This window comes from Pipistrellus kuhlii, unplaced genomic scaffold, assembly GCF_014108245.1.
Source record: "Pipistrellus kuhlii isolate mPipKuh1 unplaced genomic scaffold, mPipKuh1.p scaffold_m20_p_9, whole genome shotgun sequence".
NCBI classification, from domain to species: Eukaryota; Metazoa; Chordata; class Mammalia; order Chiroptera; family Vespertilionidae; genus Pipistrellus; species Pipistrellus kuhlii.
In genome coordinates, this window is record NW_023425595.1 from 56,122,301 (window position 1) to 56,144,429 (window position 22,129).

Below are 22,129 nucleotides of genomic sequence, written 5' to 3' on the forward strand. Positions count from 1 at the left end.
ATGTCTATAAAAATTAATTTTAAAGTATTGTTAAATATCCATTTAAAAATTAAACTAGTGCCCAAACTGGTTTGGCTCAGTGTATAAAGTGTCGGCCTTTAGACTCAAGGGTCCCAGGTTCGATTCCAGTCAAGGGCATGTACCTTGGTTGCGGGCACATCCCCATGTAGGGGATGTGCAGGAGGCAGCTGATCAATGTTTCTCTCTCATTTCTAACTCTCTATCCCTCTTCCTTCCTCTCAGTAAAAATTCAATAAAAATATATATAAAAATTTAAACTAACATCACAGGGCTTTTTTTTAAATCATATTAGAAGCACATTTTTGTGCTGGGTATCAGAACAAATCTTTGTGGAAGACTTAAAAGAATTCAGACCATGTGCCTAAGTAAGCTGTGTAATCTCAAACTTCCACGCAGTCCAATTGTAAACACGATGAGGTAATTTCAATTTTCACCATTTTGGCACTACTTGTTTGCAAAGTTTCTCACGAGCCCATTAATTAACAGCGTATGCTTAGTGTTTTCAGCTCTGTGGATTGTTGGCATACCACTAAGAAACAGAGCCAGACTAATAACATATGCCAGTTGTTTATCCCCCCTCTCTTTTTTCGGGTCTCTTTATATTAGCATAACTTCCAGTTAGTGATAGCAGAGACCCTGTTTCTGTTTCTAGAAATAGGCATAATTTATATTCATATTGATCACATGCCAGTACAGATGATGGGTGAGAAACTGGGATTAACAGAAAAAAAGGTAAAAATTACACTTATTCAATCACTCAGATAATACTGACCACCTGTTCTGGTGCAAGGCATTTTGTTGTATGGGCAAAGCTAAGACTCTTATTTCTAGGCCTTTCATCAGCTTAAGCAAGTTTCCTTATTATAAATTGAGCTAGCCAGAATTCTAACGTGACCTCCCACGACTTCTGTCTTCATACAATCCCCCTTCCTGAGTGTGCGCAGGACCAATGAAGATGAGAGGATATCACTACCACACTTAGGTTACAAAATATAATAAAGGTAAAAGAAGTTTGCACATATAATTAAGGTCCCTTATCAGTTGACAAGACCTTGATCCTACAGCCACAAAGAACCAAGTTCTGCCAACAACCAGTGAGCCTGGAAGAGGACCCAAGCCTCAGATGAGACTTTACTCTGGGGCACACCTCAGCCTGCATTCGAGCAGAGCACCCACAGAGCCTGCGCCACCAATGCTGTGAGATAATACATACATGTTTTATAAGCTGCTAAATTGGAGATTATTTTGCAAAAATAGTAAATGAAAACATGTCAATATACACTGAATGGCAGGTTATTATGATCTCTGAATGCAAAATAATCTGGCCACTCAGTGTATATATACATTAGAGGCCCAGTGCATGAATTCGTGCATGGGTGGGGTCAAGCCAGCCTGGCCAGGAGGAGGGGACATGAGCAGTTGGCTGGCCTGCCTGCTGGTCGAACTCCTGGTTGAGGGGATAATTTTCATATTAGCCTTTTATTATATAAGATATACACTGAGTGGCCAGATTATTATGCATTCACAGATCATAATAATCTGGCCACTCTGTGTGCATTAAAAATGCCTCCTCCAGAAAATATGAAGGCCTGGGAATTTCAGAGAGATTAAGACTTGTGTCACTCCAATCACAAATCCACTGCTATTAGAGTAAAGCACTATGGGGTCATTTAATAGCTGTGTGAATAGTTGGCAAGTCACTTAACCACTTTTTTTACCTGAATTTCTTTACCTACAAATGGAGATAATATGTAGTCTGTTGGGGGTGAGTGAGAGAACACATTTCCAATGCTCAGACCAGCTCCTGTCACAGAATAAGCTCTCTAGTCTATGCTGAAAAATATGAATGAATAAGTGAATAAATAAGACAGGATTTTTAATGGATTTATGGCAATTCAGATGACTATGATTTTGGCAGTCAGAATACTTTTTAATAATTTACTCATTAACACAAAAATATTTAGCCCCTCAGAATCCTTTCATTACAATGCCCAGGGCAGATACCACTAAGTGAGAGCTCTTGAGATAAAATTTACATGTCACAATGTAACTAATATTGGATTGAAATACAATGCCTAGCAAAGCTTCAAAGATTTATAAGGATCTGCCAAAACTGGTTTGGCTTAGTGGATAGAGTGTTGGCCTATGGAATGAAAGGTCCCAGGTTCGATTCCAGTCAAGGGCATGTTCCTCGTTTGAGGGCACACCCCCAGTAGGGGGTGTGCAGGAGGCAGCTAGCTGGTCAATGTTTCTCTCTCATCAATGTTTCTAGCTCTCTATCTCCCTCCCTTCCTCTCTGTAAAGTAATCAATAAAATATATTATTTACAAAAAAAGATTTGTGAGGATCAAACAACAGTTTGGCCTGGTTTTAATGGACATAAGAAACCATGAACCAAATTCTCCATGCTGTCTTTTCCCCAGGTCCTTTCCTGCTGCTCTCTGAAACTTTCTGCAGTCACTTCCCGGGCTTCTAATTTATCATGCTTCTAGGAGGGGACTGTGATGCTCCCAAGAGACTAGGCAAGCTAGTGTTCCCCTCTTCCTATCCTGTTCCCAGTCACCAGTATCTTCCGGGAAGGAGTTTGTAACACATCTAGTGACCTAGCTTTTGCAGCTGCCTCCTGAGGAATGGATCCCTCGATTGCCTGGTCTGCAAACAGTGCTTGTATTCAGGAGTCCCACAGCACCGTAACAAATGAAAAAGAAGTTCTTAATGGGCTCAAGAGCATATTGCACAGCTATCCACCTGGTTCCAGCACAGATGAGTCAATGGAAATGCCCATCTCCCTGGAAGGCCTAGTACATATTTTCCAGCTGCTGCCTGAGGGCCCAGCTTTCAACCAGGCTGCCCAGCTTTCAACCAGGCTGTATCTATGTGCTAACTGCAATCCTCCTCGTAGGGACACTCACGGGTCTTGTCACACCCTCATTTGCTGGAACTGCTATGAACAAAGAAGACAATTTGAATAATCACAGAGGTTTGAGAGACACTAGACACACTGCATGGGCTGACTGACAAGATCCATCTTCTACTAACTCTGTCAATACTGAGAGAGATGACTATTTTACCTACTGCATAGAAAGAAAGTGACACAGAGAGTTAAGGAAAATGAAAATAAAGGAATATGTGCCAAACAAGAGAACAAGATAAAATTCCAAACACAGACCTAAAAACAGAGATAAGTGATTTATCTGATAGAAGTTCAAAACAACCCTCACAAAGTTGCTCACCAAAGTCAGGAGAACAATGCATGAACAAAGTAAGAATTTCAACAAAGAGATAGAAAATATTTTAAAACTACCAAACAATACAAAGTGCCAAAGAATACAGTCACTGAACTAAAAAGAAAATAAAAATCCAATGAAAGGGTTCCACAACAGATTAGGTCAAGTAGAAGAAAAGATCATGAACTTAGAGACAGGGGAATTCATCCAATGAGAAGAAAAAAAGGAAAAAAAGAAGACTGAAAAAGTTAAAAATGGCTTAAGGACGTTATAGGATACAATAAAGTGGACAATATACACATTATAATGGTCATGGAAGGAGAAGAAAGGGTGAGAGCTTATTCAAAGAAATAATGGCTGAAAACTTCCCTAACCTGGATATAAAACAGATATTTAAATCCAGGACACTCAGAAAGTTTCAAATAAGATGAACCCAAAGAAACCCATAGTGAGACACATTATAATTAAACTGTAAAAGTTCAAGACAGGAAGAGAATCCTAAAAGCAGCAAGAGACAAACAACTTATGTACAAAGAAACCTCCATTCCAGCAGATCTTCCTTTGTAAAAAAGACAAGTGGTAATGAGTGTTGGCAAACATGTAGAGAAAAAAATAATTCTTGTTCACTGCTGGTGAGAATGTACATTGGTGAAGTAGTATGGGAAAAAGTAAGATGTTCCTCAAAAAATTAAAGATAGAACTACTGTAAGATCCAACAATCCCACTGCTAAGTATATATCCAAAGGAAATAAAACTAGGATATTGAAAATATCTGCACTCCTATGTCCACTACAGCATTGTTTACTATTGCCATGAAGATACAAAAACAATCTAAGTGTCTGTCAAGAGATGAATGAATAAAAAAGATGCATATATCAATAATGAAATACTATTCAATCATAAGAAAAAAGGAAAGCATGCCCTCTGAGAAGACATAGTCCTTGAGGACATCATGCTAAATGAAATAAATCACATTGAGAAAGACAAATAATGAATGACATCACTTATATGTTAATCTGGAAAAAAATGAACTCATAGAAACAGATTAGAATGGTGGTTACTAGAGGTTGGTGTGTGAGAGACATAGGGAGATGTTAGTCAAAGAGTATAAACTTCTAGTTATAAAATGAATAAATTCTGAGGGCTATAAATAAAGCATGGTGATTATTGTTCATAAGCTGTAATATATTCTTGAAAGACACATAAAGAGGTTTGGCTCTGTGGATAGAGCGTCGGCTTGTGGACTGAAAGGTCCCAGGTTCGATTCTGGCCAAGAACATGTATCTTGGTTGCGGACACATCCCCAATAGTGGATGTGCAAGAGGCAGCTGATCGATGATTCTCTCTCATCAATGTTTCTAACTCTCTATCCCTCTCTCTTTCTTTCTGTAAAAAATCAATAAATATATTTTAAAAAGAGTAAATTTTAAATGTTCTCACCACACACACACACAAAAAAGATAATTATGTGATATGATGGAGGTGCTAGCAAATATGGTGGCATTTTGCAATATATGTTTATCAAATAAACACATAGTATACTTTAAACACACACAATGCTATATGTCAATATTTTCAATAATGCTAAATTATTGAAATAGAATTGACAGTAAATAATAAAATTTATTGAACAGATGTTGCAGAACCCTGATCATGAACCTATAATTGTTAGTCTCTGCATTTTTGTTCCCCTTCTCCATGGTAAGAATATTATGAGATTTTTAGGAAAGATTCCAAGAATAACTAGAACCTCAGGATAAATTTTTTTACAGCAACTAAAATGAAAAAAGGTATATAAAATCCTTAACCATTACATGCATTGCCAAAAATGCTTTTTTATCTTAGTGAAAATAGTTTCAACTCAAGCAATATATTGTTTCTTTTTATTGAGTAAAATCCTACAGGAAGAAACTTTCCCCATGGAGGTTATTATTTAAAAGTATAAGAATCCTAGCTATTTGTTAACATAACAAAAACTATAGCCACACAAACATCACGATTCCTAATAGACTCTATGCTATTTCCTACTTTTCTCTAATTCTTAAAGTTCCCATTAAGAGGCAGGAACTAAAATTCTACACATGAACGGTATTAGTAACAAATCCATCCTACTAAGATCTGGTTATTTATTACTGGAGGACTGATGCACAAAATTCATGCATGGAGGCAGGGGCAGGGGTGAGACATAGGAGTTCCCTCAGCCTGGCCTGCACCTCTCACAATCCCGGCCCCCTCGGGGGATGTCCAACTGCCAGTTTAGGGGCCTAAACCAGCAGTCAGACATCCTGCTTGCAATCTAGGACCCCTCCTAACAGCCCACCTGTTCGCTCATTCCTGACCACTTGCTTGTTTCTTAGTGCTGCTACAGAGGTGGGAGAGGTTCCTGCCACCACCACTGCACTCACCAGCCATGAGCCCAGCAGTGCTCCTACTGTGGGAACATACTGGCCATCAAGAGGCAGCTCCTGCGTTGAGCGTCTTGCCTTCTGGGTGGTCAGTGTGCATCATAGCAACCGGTCATTCTGGTCATTCACTGTAATGGTCGCTGGGCTTTTACATATGTATAGACTTTCCCATGAACAATTAAGTCTCATTTCCACCACTGTAGATTCTGGATAAATTGAACTGAAAGAAACTTAGCCTGGAGAAAAATAAAAATGCTGCTGATGATGAGAAGAGCAAAGTTGAGGCATGTTCTCATTCTACAGTCTAGATAAAATATCCATTCTAGGAGTTATAGGGAGCAGTGCAAAAAACAGGTGACTTCTTGAAATACGTCTATCCTTCCAATAGGGATCTTGAAATATAAGGTCCATAACTAAGTGGGAATTATAAAATGAAGCATGGTTGTAAGTCCTGCTAAAACAGCTCAGACATTTAAACAACCATTATTACTACTTTTAGAAGTACCTTAGTTTGTAGCCCATATAACCTACTACAGAAATACACTTCCATAAATTTCTGGTCTTCACTAAGGATTTTATTGGTTATGTCAAGTACATGTCAGTCTCAAACAAGAATGTAGGACCCATGTGCCTCTCAAACAATTTTTGTCATCTGCATAATGCCTACCATCATAAATGCAAAGATATTATATTTCTTAGCTAATTCAATGATTAAAAACAACAATGTAAATTAGAATTCGTAAAACGAGAACCCATGATGTGATTTAGAACATAATTAAAAGACAGGACTTATACGTGAAGAGGACTCTATTCAGTTGGATGTTTGACAGCATTGTTTACAGGGGTGAGGAATGTCCGGCCTGAGGCCCATGTCAGGCCTGTGAAAGCATTTGCTCTGGCCCTGCCAAGGCATTAGGAGTAATTTAACTAAATGTTTGACCAATTGTAACGGGCTAATTTTTAAGTTGATCATTTTGTACCACCTGCAAATGATAAAAATATCCAAATGACCCTTGGCAGAAAATTAGTTCCCCACCCACGATTTAGAAGAAGCGACCTAAAAATTAGCTTATGGGGGAAATTGTTTATAGCAAAGGTTATAAGAGTTCCCCAGAAATCAAGAAGGTATTGTTCATTCATTTTTCTATCATTAAAACAAAAGAAAACGTTGATGGAGCACGTTTTTGCCTGACGCTGTAGTGGGCACGAAGGATGCAGTCACGTATAAGCCATAGCTCCTCAGGAAGCCTTCCCTTCCATCGCGTGACTCACAGGCCAGTTTTCAAAAACCGTCTACAGAACATGCAGAGTATAATAAGGAACACACTTGTCAAGTGTACTGAGAGAGACAGAGGGAGGGAGGAAAGGACATCTATTGATTGATGGATTGATTCCAACAAAAAAAAAATCAAGAATGACTTTCAGAAGGAGGTAACATTACATAGACTGTGGAATTGAAGAGTTTGGGAATGACGAAGGAGATGTCATTACTCTCCTGCCCATTTTTTTATTTGATAGGAATAGCAGGCAAAACAGCAGGCGTTTGAAAGCACAGAGAAAAGAAAGAGCAAGACCCTTTCAGGGAGGCGCAAGTAGTCAGCTATGATTGACATGCATTCTATATGAGGGGAGGGGAAAGTGCTGGGAGATCCTTCAGTGCCTCCCGGTGTAATCTGAGGTTGAGGCTGAAGAGAAGCCTAAATCAGACATGCTCCATGGTCCTTAGAAGTTTGCCAAGACAGAATAAGTTCCCATTTCTAAGTGGCATCACATACATATTTAAGATAGGTTTCTCACAAAGTGTATTTACAAACTAAAGGAGGACAGGTGCATACCTGATATGAAAACAAACAAACAAACAAAAAAAAAGAACAAAAAAACCAATCTGTTTTGCATTAAATTACAAAACTTAGTCTAGAAAAGTTATTTCTAAGTGATGACTCCACATCTTGCTCTCATTTAGAGGTTTCCAAAATGTTGTACCCTGAGATTGCCAGATGCTGGATGTTAGACAGCATTGTTGATAGGGGTGGGGAATGTCCTGCCTGAGGGCCATTAGGGCCCAGGAAGTCATTTGGTCTGTACACTGTTTTTGAAAACTGACATGTAAGTCATACAAGGGAGGGAAGGGATGGCCTCCTGGGGAGCTCTGGCTTGTACATGACTACATCCTTCATGCCCATTACAATGTCAGGCAAAAACGTGCTCCGTGTTCCTACAGTTTCTCCATGCCCACATCACTCTTCCACCAATAAAACATTTTCCCAAGTTTCTCACCATGCTTAGGAAATTCTGTCTGAAAGAATTAAAAATCCAAGTAAACTTAGTTAATTGCTTGCTTATACATGCTATCAGCACATACATGTAGGAACATTTAGAAATACCAAATAAAACTCTATTAGTCCAGAGGGAAAACACTTATTCAGAAATAACGGAACATTTCCTTTCTCTGGGCCTTATCTTTCTTAACAGTGACATGTAGGAACCAATACTCCTGATATTCTGTAAAGTGCTCCGCAGCTGAGAGAGTGATCAGTTCAGTGAATCCTTCCACCCATGGCTAAATGAACACTCCGATCCATTCCCTGTTTTCAAATCTGGCTGGTGTGGCTCAGTTGGTTGAGCATTATCCCATGCACCAAGAGGTCACTAGCTCAATCCCTGGTCAGGACATGTGCCCAGGAGGTTTCAGGCTCAGTCCCCACTAGGGAGCATGCAGGAGACAGCTGATGCAAACACAGGTATCGATGTTTCTCTCTCTCTCACTCCCTTCCCTCTCTCTGAAATCAATAAAAACATATTTTTAAAAATCTTGCTGCACTTTCCTACGGGGGGACCCCCATTCTAGGTAACATTGTTCTCTAGTTTCCTTTTATTTTGAAAAAAAAAAGATACTTAAATTTAGTAAATAACAAATAATAGGTATGTGCATAATGATCTATCTTAAATCAAGCTATGGCTACAATAAAACAAATGAAAACAAAATCTCAAAAAAGCAAAGAGACACCTGCATTAAGGATGTCCATCTTAATTGTATCCAAAAGATCACATAAGGAAGCTTCTTTAAACAGAAATAATTGAAAACTCTATCCCCCTGCGAAGTCGGGGCTTCCAAGGTTGAGGAGAGCAGCCCAAGGCCATAAAAATGTTGACGGGGAGATATGACATGTTTCTCAGAGTATTTGGAATTTTAGAATTATTGGTTGAAGAACTTCAGAAACAGAATTACAGGGTCCAGCAGCCAGTGTGGGGAATCCTGTCTTATTAGAGATGATTTTTATGAAAAAGAAAACTTGCCCTTAATTTCAGTTTTTATACTACCAACCTTGGAATTTGTACAACTTGGAATTGTACCTTATTCATGATGATTTTGTATATAAGAGAAACATGGGACAAACATAAGATGGAGGAAAAAAAGAGTAATCGAGAAGGAAAAAGTACTATAAATCCCAGCTGGGGCACATACTGACAACAGTTGTTGGCTCTAGATCTCCTATAAGCTCCGCACAGCTGTGTTTATGCTTTTGTCCTGCTAATGTTAATCCTAACTCTTTAAACCATTGGGAAGTTTTGGGAGTTCTGTTATTTCTCTCCTTTTTAAAAAGAATGTTTTCTTGGGAATGTTCAGGCTAGTGAATATTTATTAAATATGCTATCCTCGTTGGGAAATAATTCGCTTTTGTCTAAAAAAGTCATAATCAATTACTACAAACATGAAATAAGTACAAGACTAGCAGCATATCATTTGAAAACTTCTGACCGTACAGTGGTATTTGATACCTGGGAACTAATGCCGGGAGCCCAATTATTAGCCCAGGTGCTGTTTTTTCAACAAGTGTTTGTTTTTGTCACCTAGAAAATGGTCTTTAAAAAAGAAAGAGAACTTTACATTGTCTTTGTCTGCAGATAAAAAGCAAACAGGGCACCAGGGATATTATCTAGACAATTCAAGTAAAAAGTTTTTGAAATATCTAGTTAATTGCCTCAAACCAATGTTTTATTTGTCTATAGAGACAAAAGCTATGGTTGCTTAGCGACTATTAAACAATGAGTACAAGCATCTATTATTAATAAGTATTCTATCAATTTTAAAGCAAGTAAACTATGAATCAATAACATCCTGAGGCCATGAATTCAACTAACTAAATATGTTTGAAGTGGAATTTATTTGTCTTTATTTTTTAGTCCATGAATTCAAAGTTAAAATAAATAACTTGTTAGTAAAGCTTGCAATTTTAATGCAGATTTTGAAAGGTATTTCAAACATCTTTTATTTTGTACATACCTGTACTTCTCTGTTATATTTCTTCTGGGATTTATTATTTATCCATAACAGTACTTTTTCCTTTCCTTTCCTCTGTTTTAGTACTTACTGTAGACATTATAAAAAAAAATTAAGGAATGTAATGAAACATTTGCTTCTAGCCGGGACCAGTTTGGCTCAGTGAATAGAGCGTTGGCCTGCGGACTGAAAGGTCCCGAGTTCGATTCCGGGCAAGGGCATGTACCTTGGTTGCGGGCACATCCCCAGTAGGGGGTGTGCAAGAGGCAGCTGATCGATGATTCTCTCTCATCGATGTTTCTAACTCTCTATCCCTCTCTCTTCTTCTCTGTGAAAAATCAATAAAAATATATTTTTTAAAAAAAACAAAAAAACAAAAAACAACATTTGCTTCTAATTGGCAAGGCACACTATTGTAGATATACACTGTATTAGGCTATATGGTCTTCTCTCCTCTTTGCCTGAGAAAAGCCAAACCAATGCACCAAGGCTAGGTTCAAAGACAGATCACTGATTTATTCACAGTGACTGATGCCGGAGAAGCAGTGGTGAAGAGGTCCTTCGCAGAGCTGACAACTCACAACTAAGAAAGCAGACAGTGAGCTGCCACTGCAATGGCGGAAGAGGGTTCCAGGGCCTTGAGGACAGCCGAGACAAGGATTCTCCGTTAGCAATGTCTAAGGAATATTCAAGGAACTGCAAGGCCTCATCTGAAGCCTGTGTGGAGGGAAGGCATGGGGCTGGATAATGCGAAACCCACAGCGATACAGGCTTGAGGTAATAGCAGCTTAAACTACAGTGGTTGCCCTGGAAGTGGAAGCTAGTTGAAAGATGAAATAGAGTCTACTAATGATAAAATATGGAGGGGGAAGAATGGAGAAGGCCTCTGAAATATTAGGCTCAAGTAGTTGGCGAATGATTGCTGCTGAATAAGATACAAACATAGAGGAACATATTTGGCAGGAAAAATTTTTTGTCATGCTGAATATACATGACATGCTGACATTTAAGTGGTAATGATGAAATAGACAGAGAGATGCCCAGTAAGCAGTAAGACATAAAAGTTGGGCTGAACAGGACCACCTAGGCACCAATGGTAAACAGATTATAATGCAGGGATGAACGTTAGTAAGATTATCCCTAAAGAAAGTGTGCAGAGTGGAAAAGCAGAGGGCTTGGCAGGACCTTGCAGAACAGTGGCCTTACATTCACCACACACTTTTCTATTGTATTATGTTATTAGTGCTTTCAAGTGGGCCATACCAGACTCCAAATGCTGTGTTTTCCTAGGTATTTTGTTTGCAGCTCAAGCCAACTAAAGTCCTTACCTTCCTCCTCCATTTCCATCTCTGCAAGACAAAACCGCTGTGCTAGTCTCCTCCAGCACAAATATAACAAGTGTAAAGGGCCAAGGACAAAATAAATACCAATATATTTTAAGTGTTTTCAAAAGGGAGGAAAGAGTCATCTTGCACATCCAGCTGTTAAGTCAGAGCAGTTTGTAGGCAATTGCAGAAGGTAAATTCCATGCCACTTGAAGGTAGGAAAGGACTTTCTATTAAGCCAACAACTATCAAAGGGCTGCATGACACAGTGGTGAGTGCACTTCACTAAAGTCCTGTACCAGCAGCCAGTAAAGTGGCCACAGAGATATCCTTTAGTAGAAGATTCGAAGACAGTTTTTGCAGTCCTCACCTGCACTCTGTATAATTATTATAAACGTTCATGTTCACTCAATCAGCTGTGTCCATGCTCATCTGTTTCCCATTTATTCAGAACAGGTTAATAAAGCCGAAACCGGTTTGGCTCAGTGGTAGAGCGTCGGTCTGTGGACTGAAAGGTCCCAGGTTCGATTCCGGTCAAGGGCATGTACCGTGGTTGCGGGCACATCCCCAGTAGGGGGTGTGCAAGAGGCAGCTGGTCGATGTTTCTCTCTCATCAATGTTTCTAGCTCTCTATCTCTCTCCCTTCCTCTCTGTGAAAAATCAATAAAATATATTTTTTTAAAAAAGAAAAGGTTAATAAAGTCCATTATATTTATCAAAATGGTGAGAAAAAGTTTAGATTTCTTTTTTTTCTTTTTTTTATTATTTTAGAGTGAAACCAAGTTTTGATAGACAAATGTAATTGTTTTAATAAACTAAAGAACCTTCTCAGTATTGGTTCCAGGCCACACCATACCCTTTCCTAAAAGCTTGGCAAAAATAATGGTTTTCCTCTCCAGGAAATCTAGCAGTGTCACCCTCAGTTGAGACCCTCTGGGTACACTCAGAGGCTGGCACAAATGGATGACTATGGGCATGATTATGAATGTAGCCCTCCTTTCTTTTATAGGCCTGCCATAAGCAAAAGATAAGAGATATTTATCACTAAAAAATACTGAGTCAGAAGAGGCCATAAAGAATTGTTATGGAATGAAAAAAAAAATCTGTTTTAAAATTCTCTGTCTTTTGGGAAATTTAAATTATTGAATTCTAAAAAGAGGGCAAAAATCATCCATACCTGGAAGATTCACAGTGAGTATTAAATGAGATAATGCACATGATCTTCTTTCCCACATTAAAGAATGCTCAATGAATAGAGTTGATTACTATTCTTGATTTTCTCCTATTATTCTTTATAATTCATTAGGATGCTGCATTCAGAAATTAAATTATCCTATGATGACCTTAAAAATGCAAAGCAAACATTCAGTGATTAAGCAGAGTTTCCAAATAAATGCTGTGACTGCCAATTTTATAGTTAGTATAGCAAATATTTATCAGGTGTAGCTTGAAAAGTTTGGAATACACAAAAAATTCCGGAATCTGGAAGGGCCCATGCAGAATGCTAACTCCAATAGGAGCTCTGTATTTTCTCAATAAATAAGTCCTCACTCTGTCCCTGTCATCATTTTGTTTTTCCTTTCTTTCTCTCTTTTTAAAAAATTTTTTTGAAACTTCAAAAGAATGTTTTTATCTTTCCAGGTGGCATTGGACGGCAGCTGTTCAGACCCCATGAAGAGTGGTTTAATGATTAGGAATCCCTGACATAGTCCCTTCCATTTTCTGAAAAATAGAACACCATGAACACCCTCTCCCTGAAATGCTCCCCTTGGAGCATGGCTAAGTTTTGTCCATCGAGTTTGAGCTCAAACATCTCTGAAATGGTTCAAACCAACCTCTCTAAAGAACCTCCTTTCCCCTCCAGCTATTTTCTATAACTTCCATCCTGGTTTACTATTTTCATAGGCCTTATAACCACTGACTTTTTGTTTTATTAATAACTAGAGGCACGGTGCATGAAATCCATGCATGGGCAGGGTCCCTAGACTTGTTCAGTGGCCATGGCCATTTGGGACCTTCCTTCCCCCAGCTGCCGGCTGCTGGCTGGGGTCTTCCGTCATTCCACGTTACCCACTGGTGATCAGCACACGTCATAATGAGTGCTCAAACTCCCAAGGGCACAATTTGCATATTAGTCTTCTTTTATTATTTAAGATACTTCATTGAATTCAAGAGGTGATCAATTCTAAGTACTATTATTTTGTATATTACTAACAAAGCAAAATGCTACCAATTAAACTAAGACATTATTTTCTTACCATTTTGAGTTTTGATTGTACACTAGTACTTAAGAGTCTCTTATTGAGACATTGAATTTATCATGTATTGCTCTTTATATAAATGGGATATGGCATTTATTGTCTTTCAGTAAAATACTAAGATGTAATCTTTCAAAAATGAATATTAGCTTCGTTAATATCAAAGTTAAGTGCTCTCTTTTTGACCTTTCTGCAGCAATAATAACCTTTTGTTTTAATGTCAAATGATAGTGTAATTTTTTCGAAGACATTTTAATGGCAATTAAATCCAACCTGTGTACATGTATCACAACTCAATTAGCAAAAAAATGTCCATCTTTTAAAAAGTTTGGAAATGACAGCTATATCAGATGGCTTCCTGACTAATGGTAGAAAAGACACCTGCAACTGTAAGCTGCATATGACTTAAATGTGCCAAAATCTGTATCTTAGAATCTGTATCTTAGAATCAGCAAATAAGCTAACTGATTACTTACCATCTCTCCCACAGCCTCTCCATCTCTAAAATATAAGATCTATGAAAGCAGGACCTTACACACACACACACACACACACACACACACACACACACATGTATCTATATAACCTAGAATACAGTAGGTACTAAAAATACATGTATTCAAAGAATGAGGTATGTTCTTTCTTAAAGCTGATGCTTTACCATTTGGAGAGATGGATGGTAGAGTAAGAGCTAAAAATACAACTTAATAACTGGCATTTCTGGTCTAGTAATTGTGCCCTACAGTTTTTCTGCCACCAATGAGAAGAAACACATCTAATTTTAGACAGAGACACTGTCCAGGTGTTTTTCTTTAAGTATCCTAGATGGCAGTGAACTGAAAAAAAGAAGAAAAAAGTGATCTACACTCTTGATGAGATAACCTCTAGGCTGAAATTCTCATTTGCAGCAGCCTGGAAAAGCAGAGATAAAACTGACAAGTGGCACCAGGATGGATTTTGGGATGTACATACCACAGAGGAGCTATTAGAAACATATGAGCCCCATTCAGGTTCAAGGAATCTAGAGATTTAAACACCGCCTCCTGCCCCACTCTTAAATGGCAAGCATGCCAACAGAGGAAAGTATCAGAGATGCAGGTAGTATTAAATAAAACTCTCCTCCTATTATCCAATTGGATGACTTAGTTCACATTAGATCAACTTCTCATTGTTTTCTTTGATGTTCTTTCTTTGTACTTCCTGCATTGTAGTTAGTACTAGAGGCCTGGTGCACAAAATTCATGCAATTCGGGGAGGGGGGGTGTCTCTCAATCTGGCCTGCACCCTCTCACAGTCTGGAAGCCCTTGGTGGATGTCCGACTGATGGCTTTGGCCCCCTTCCTCATGGGGAATGGACCTAAGCCATCAGGTGGACATCCTTAGCACTGCCACAGAGTCAGGAGAGGCTCCTGCCACCATCTCTGTGCTCACCAGCTGTGAGCCTGGATTCTGGCTGGTGGTGCTCTCCCTGTGGGAGCACACTGACCACAAGGGGGCAGCTCCTGTGTTGAGCATCTGCCCTCTGGTGGTCAGTGCACGTCATAGAGAGCAGTTGATCAGCCCAGGCATATCATTAGCATATTACACTTCGATTGGTTGAACAGATGATCAGACACTTAGCATATCAAATTTTTATAATATTTGATACTGACTAGATAGACAGGAGTTCTGATATAAAAGTCAATAAAAACCATGCATTTTTAAAAAAATTTTCTGTACAAGTAACATAATCATGACATGTACATATTATACATACTCAGATTAATAAGGTATTACTCTAATAACTTGTTTTCTTCCCTCCTCAAACCATTTCCTTCTCCACCAGCTCCCTCCGCTCCACTTTGTTCAGATCTGCAATAATATACTTACCTACTCTCCTACAGACAGACAGACAGATAATGCTCAATGAACTCAGTCTGGTTTCCGTAACCTCTTTTGCAGTCTCTTTACCTGGGGGCTCTTCTTTCATAGGAATTTTTTTTCCTGATGTCTCCTATCTGTATTACCTTTTTACTTCTTCTCTATACTCTATAACATGCTGAATACTTATGCTTTCACTGAGACCATTACCTTTTTCCTCATGTAACAAATGATTATTCTTATATGGATATTATAAGAGTACAATTAGCTGATTTGTCAAAATAAAATATATCTTTAATAGTAAACCTACTTTTCCCTGATGTTCTGAGAATATAACAAATGCGTAATGTGATTGCACAATACATGACCCAGCCATTATATTAGCCAGAATAGTGACAAAATATTTATTAACTAGTAGCTTGTTGCAGGAAGATTCCTGCAATAGGGCTTCCTACTGTGCTTTCCCCAGCCCCACCTGCTTCCCTTCCTTCTCTCCTGCCCCACTTGCTTGCCTCTCTGCAGCTTTACTTCCTTCTGCAGCACTTGGCTTCTTTCTAAGCTGTCTTGATATGCAAATTAACCACCATATTGGTTGTGGTCAATTTGCATATTACTCTTTTATTAGGTAGGGTTATTGTATTATTTTCCATAGAAGCAATTGTAAACCTGCTTCTGACCACCCTGTATATAAAATATATGCACCAGCAGACTGCAGGAATGGAAATGTGAGGCCATAACTGGCGGGAAGGCCAGGGAAGGGTCCTCAGAGAAGGCAGCATTGGACCTGCGTGGGAAGGAGGAAAAGGGACCTCCAGGCAGAAGGTGCAGTGGAATGGGGAGGCAGGGCAGGGTACACCCACCAGAGGGGAAGTGAGAATGAGGCAACTCTGTGAGCCTGAGGGTATGGGTTACAGTCAATTCGCTTGTACTTAAGACCTACACTTTTCTCCAGTATCCTGTCCTTGCAGGCTGGGCAGCCAAGTGAACCAAGGCTATGTATGACTTAATGATCCTGTCTTATAATGGTTCCACAGAAATGAAAAGAGAACATTTCTAAAATGGCATTTGCAGGCTTCCAGTAAAGCATGACAGACAGAACAAGCCACAAATCCTTGCCTCCTGCTCTAAAAAGCCCACTAGGGATGTCTAAGACCGACAAACCTGGAAACAGCAGTGGATAAGAAGAAATGAGAAAACAACTGCCAATTAAAGTGAAAAACAGAGTGATCTGGGAAGTGGAGCTTTGTGTACGAAAAAGGACCATGATTCACTTTCACAAACACAGAGAAGCTTCCATTTGATTTTTAATGATATAACTGCATTAATTTGGTGAAAATTTAAAAAATTATGAATTATGACATCAAAACAATATGGTGAGAATGACATTCAGCTTGCACGTGACCTTTCACAAATACACCTTCCCCAAGAATAAATGGCCTAGGAAGCATGGTTGTGCCACACTAACTCCCCGTCAACACTTGCTCTGTTGGGTGTGTGTGTTCACCCTGCACCAGTCCCAATCTGTGGTCAATGTTATGCTTTACTGCAGTTAAAATACAAAGAATTGTCGGGCCTGCCAGACTGAGTATTTTTTAAAAACACTCAAACATTTGGGTCAGCATCCTAAAAGACTTTGATCATATTTTACTTACATGCATCATAAAATTTTAGAACTAGAAGGGATCAGTGTCTTCCTTGTATATTTGGAAAAAATGAGAACCAGACTAGAAGATTTGCTAGAGGCCAAACTGCTTGGCCGTGATTGTTCCCTGACAATAATCTTAGTCGCTTCTTTCCAGTCTTTGTTCCACTAACCCTGCATTTCTCCAGCTCTGACCCACTGCCTGACTTTTTACTCCTTGATCCTGTTTGACTACGCCAACTGTTGGGTACACAGGTCTTCTGCCAGGAACTGGACCTTCTTAAAAGTGTGTTGGGTGTGAGGCAGAGAAGACATAAGAAGCCATAGGTGCATAGGACAAACTTTATGGCAGAATAAGTAGCCATGGTTAACCAGGAGCCATCAGACAAAACAGTTCTTCAAAGTAGCCCCACAAAGCAGCCACAGTAAAGATAGGAGCCATTGCACACATGGCAGCCTGGCCCTATATAAAAGCAGCCTCGCACTGGCTGGTTAAAAACATACCTTTATACTAATTTAGACAAACATGGCTTCTTGCCAAATAGTGACATCAGTATTTGGGTTATAGAAAAGTATGCCTGTGCCTTGCCTACAGTACAACCACTGTGTCTTTGCTTTTATGCCTGCGTATGGCAAATTGGCCTTGAATATCCGGCGTACTCTGATTAGGGTTCCCACATCCACTGAAAACTAGGTTCATTATACCATGTCTTTCCTGCACAAAATATCAACACTATTGTCGGTAGGAAGTACATTTTTAGTTTGTCTGTTGTTTATAATTTTGGTAACAAAATAGGGTCTTTTAGCATTGAACCACCATAGAAATGCATCCTAAAAAAATAAAATGCTCCTTATGATATAGTTGTGAGAGAGGTTCAATCCTTGCCCTTCTATAGCTTGTCAGCATACAGGAGAAAGGGGGAATGAAACAAACAAAAAAAGTAATACAGTGTGAAGACTGGTATTAAAAATAGTTCATGGGAGCTAGAACGTTTTGCAAATATATCTGTAGAGACAAAATTTGCAGTGTCATTTCTAGAATAAAAGAAGTAAAGTATGTTCAATTTGACCATTGATACAAGGAAAAAGGACAGTGCTCACAAGTGTGTGGAGCCCCGTTAGTATTCTATAAGCCACAGGCAATTGGATAAACATTGTTGCCACAGATGATCTTGCCATATTGACTGGATTACTCATTGACATTGCTGGGTCACCCATAACAAACTCTGTAATGACTGACTGTGGGCTTCCATTGCACCTAAAATTTACCTGGCTTGTGCTTTGCAGCTCTTTTTTTGTACCTTCTCACTTATTTAATGTCTGAATTCACTGTCTGAGATTCCGTCATCCCTGCCTTTCCCAACAGGCTCACTTACTACCCAGTTCAAGCTGCCTCCTGCCACCTTTGCTGACCTCCACCTGCCCCTGATATCACCCTATTTCAGAGCACAGTACCCCTCTCCCCCGACAGAGTAATCCCGGGGGGGGGGGGTGCCCTGCTCATGCACAAGCCTGTCTCCCCAGAAGAAAATGAGATCCTGAAAGCAGAAACCAAGCCCTCTCAGCATTATCCTCCACGTTTACAAACACATGCTACACTGCAGGCCTCCAGGACTTATGCTATGGGGGTAAATATTTCCTAAATATTTTACTAAGAGCAAGTGATAGAAATCTACACATTGTAATAGCTAATGTACTATAATAATTTTATGTTAAGAAAGAATGAAATAATGTTTATGACTTCCCAAGGTATCGTATTTACTGAATAGGGAAAAATAGACAATAGATTCTAATTTATACATAACTTTTCATTTAAAAAACACACCTTTAAGAAAACCCAATGAGGAAATCCACATTTACAAAGCAGTTATTTCAGACAGAAATTTGCATTACAAAAATTATCATTATGTAGCTCTTTTAAACAGCAAACTCCCTGTTTAGATTAATTTTGTTTTCAGTTTTTAGAATACTGATTCTAGTGCTAAATAAGTTCACAAGTTTCCTCCCAGCTTTATGTGCATTAACAAGGACGTGTCTAGGTCTGTGGATGAAATAAGCTTACACATATGCGTACTTTTAAATGTATCTATTATATATGAGAGAAAAACCTCAATTTGTAAAGCATAAGATCTGTAGTTCCTTGCTACTAAATATGTGGCCGGCAAATGAGCAGCATGGACCTCATGTAGAAGCCTGTTAGAGGTGGAATCTCCAGCCACCACAGACCTCCTGAATGTGCAGAACCTACATTTCAACCTGACCCCCAGGTGACTCGCATGCACAATAAATTTCGAGATGCACAATTTCAGTCCATGTACCTTTCCTTCTTTGTGGTCAAAATATGTCACATCAAAATAAAATAGCTCTATATCTAGTATTAACAAGGCAGCAAGTACCATGCTGTTATTTTATGGTACTTTGAATTTTTCAGGGTGCTTGTCCATACACATGATCCCCGTTCACTCTTTCCCTATCGGCTCTGAGGACACAACAGAATCCTATTCTCTCCAATTGGCAGATAACCCAGGGGCGTTGTATAGTTAGTTGGTGAGAGAGTTGGGAATAAAGACAAGGACAGCGAATTCCTAATGCAGGAAGCTGATGTTCCACACTGCATCCTCTGGGTATAATCTATGGTGGGGGAGAGGGGATATAATTTACAATGGAAATAGTTGAAAAGTAAAATGAGTAAAAGTGACAGGTGGTAAATGGGAAAAAGTGAGCAACAGGGACCCCCACAAAAGTGACTCTCTGGTAAGTGGAGAAAGAATAGGCTTAGATGGATCTGAACTGAACTAGAAAAAAGCTCTAGGACAATGATCCCATCACAAACCCTAAAGACAGACACCCAAGTGATGTGCAAACCTTACTCTTTCAGTTGGACAAAGATAATCTAGTGATTTTCTACCTGAAATAACACGTAAAATGACAAGAATTGGAATCAACTGCCTGCTTCCTTGGAAAAAACAAAACAAAAACAAAAACAAAAAATCTCTTCCCTGAAAACCAGTGTAAACAGCACAACAGTGATAAAACCTGGGGCTGCCATGTTTTAATAAGTAATTTCTCTTAATAATAAAAAAAGAAGAAGAAGAAATATCAGATAGACAATTACTCGCCTGGTGTGCAAATTAAATCCTAATTAAACTCTGTCCCTTTCTCTTCCTCTCTGCAAAAAAAAATCAATAAAAAATATTAAAAAACATTTGAATATCAGAACAAATATAGCACAAAATTGTGATGCCTGTTAGCATTTTGTTTATCAGGCATTACCATAAAACAAAGTGCAAGTATAACCATGTAATTTTAATGAGGTCTTAGTTAGAGCAAATTACTTGAGCACAGAATGCAGAGTCAGCTCAAGATTCACATACTGGTATTCCAATAGAGACGACATAAAGAGACTGAGCTTACGTACAGTTACTGCATGAAAAAAAAAACACCCTGTAAATGCAATAATTCTGTGTCAAAAAGTACACATTTTAAAACATGAAGAAAAATCCCTAGGAAGATTAGTGAATTTCTTTCCCAAACCCCTAAAGGAGGGAGTCTTCTAAGATTGTAACTTCAGGGACATTCTATTCTCCTCCTTCCCTTTCTTCCTTTCAGAGCCTCATCTCTCAATGTAGATGCCTCTAAAAATGCCAAACTCTCCTAGAGACCAACTCTACATTTCTAACTGCACCCCCTCTGCACATTTTACTGGCCATTGAATATCCAAATCCAATAATAATTTATACCTTCTAATTCCCCTATTATTGTAATGTCCAGACTCCCAGTTATTCATGGAGTTAGAAATGTCTTCAGTGGAAGCTCTCCCTTTATTTCTGTTCTCATGGCTAATCAACACTAATAAAAGAGTAAGATGCAAATTGACTGTACCTTCACGGCACCCATCAGCCAATCAGGAGTGAGTATGCAAATTAATCCAACAAAGGTGGTAGATTGATTTGCATACACAGGTGTGGAGCAGCCAGGAGTATGGTGGGATGCTTGCATAGTTGCCATGGTGATGACCCAGGTATTCCACACCACCCCAGCTGATCTGGGCCTCTGGGCAACATGGGAAGATGGAAAGGCAGTTCTGGGCCCAAGCAAAAAGGTAACTTTGGCTGAAGTGAAGGTGGTGCTGGCAGCCAGGGAAGGAAGGCCCATTTTTGCATGAATTTTTGTGCATCAGGCCTCTAGTGGTTACATATAGGCTGTGGTGCTGTCTCACTTGATCTAGGTTAACACTTCCTGTCTGGTTGTCACTCACTCTCAATTCATTGTAAAACAGCTGCCCAGAATCAAAGGGCCTCCATGGCCTGGCCCACCTGACCCTTGTGCTTCTCTCTCCCCTTCTCTCACATGCTGCTCCCTCATGTGCCTCCCTGTGGCCCACATGCTTTCTGTTCATAGAGAAGAGATGCCTTGGCTTCTCTATTAGTCTAGTTTCTCAGTCTGTAATGCTCTCCCCAAATTAAGCTTTTAAAAAAGTTCTCACAAGTAGTGGGTTAAGTGGTGGCCGCCAAAAGTTATGTTCTCTGAAATGAGTGAATATTACCTTCTATAGCCAAAAATTTGATTATGTTCTGGCTTTTGAGAAAAGGAGCTAATCCTGGGATACTCATTCTGTTCTCCATACAATGTCAAGTGTCTTTATCAAAGGGAGCCAAGGGGTAGTTGAGACAGAAATAGGGGAAGCAATGTGACCTTGGGGACAGAATTGGAGCAATGGAGCCAAAGTCAAGGAGAGCCAACCACAAACAGAAGGTGTGGCACAGACTCTCTCCTGGCCTCTGCAGGGTGTGTGGCCCTGAGGGCACCTTGATTTGGACTTCGACCTTCCAGAACTGTGACAGAACACATTTCTGTTGTTTTAAGCCACCAAGGTTGTGGTGATTTGCTACAGCAGTACAAGGACACTAATATAACATTTTTGTAGTCTGGTTCAAATGCCATTTTCTGTTCCAAAAGGATTCCTAACACTCTAGGTTTGGTGACTCTCCCTAGTTAGATCTGTTCAGTCATTGTATTTAACATTTTCTGTGTTAATTAGCACTACCACATTAATCACACCACCACTATGTATATCTTGCATGAATATATTTATAATATATGTAAGAT

General features: G+C 39.2%; 1 protein-coding gene across 2 annotated transcripts in view; it reads right to left on the reverse strand.

The window, feature by feature from the left end:
- The window catches only part of PDGFD (platelet derived growth factor D), a 203,705-nt gene that overhangs the window by 162,212 nt on the left and 19,364 nt on the right, over positions 1–22,129 (reverse strand). The window lies entirely within an intron of this gene.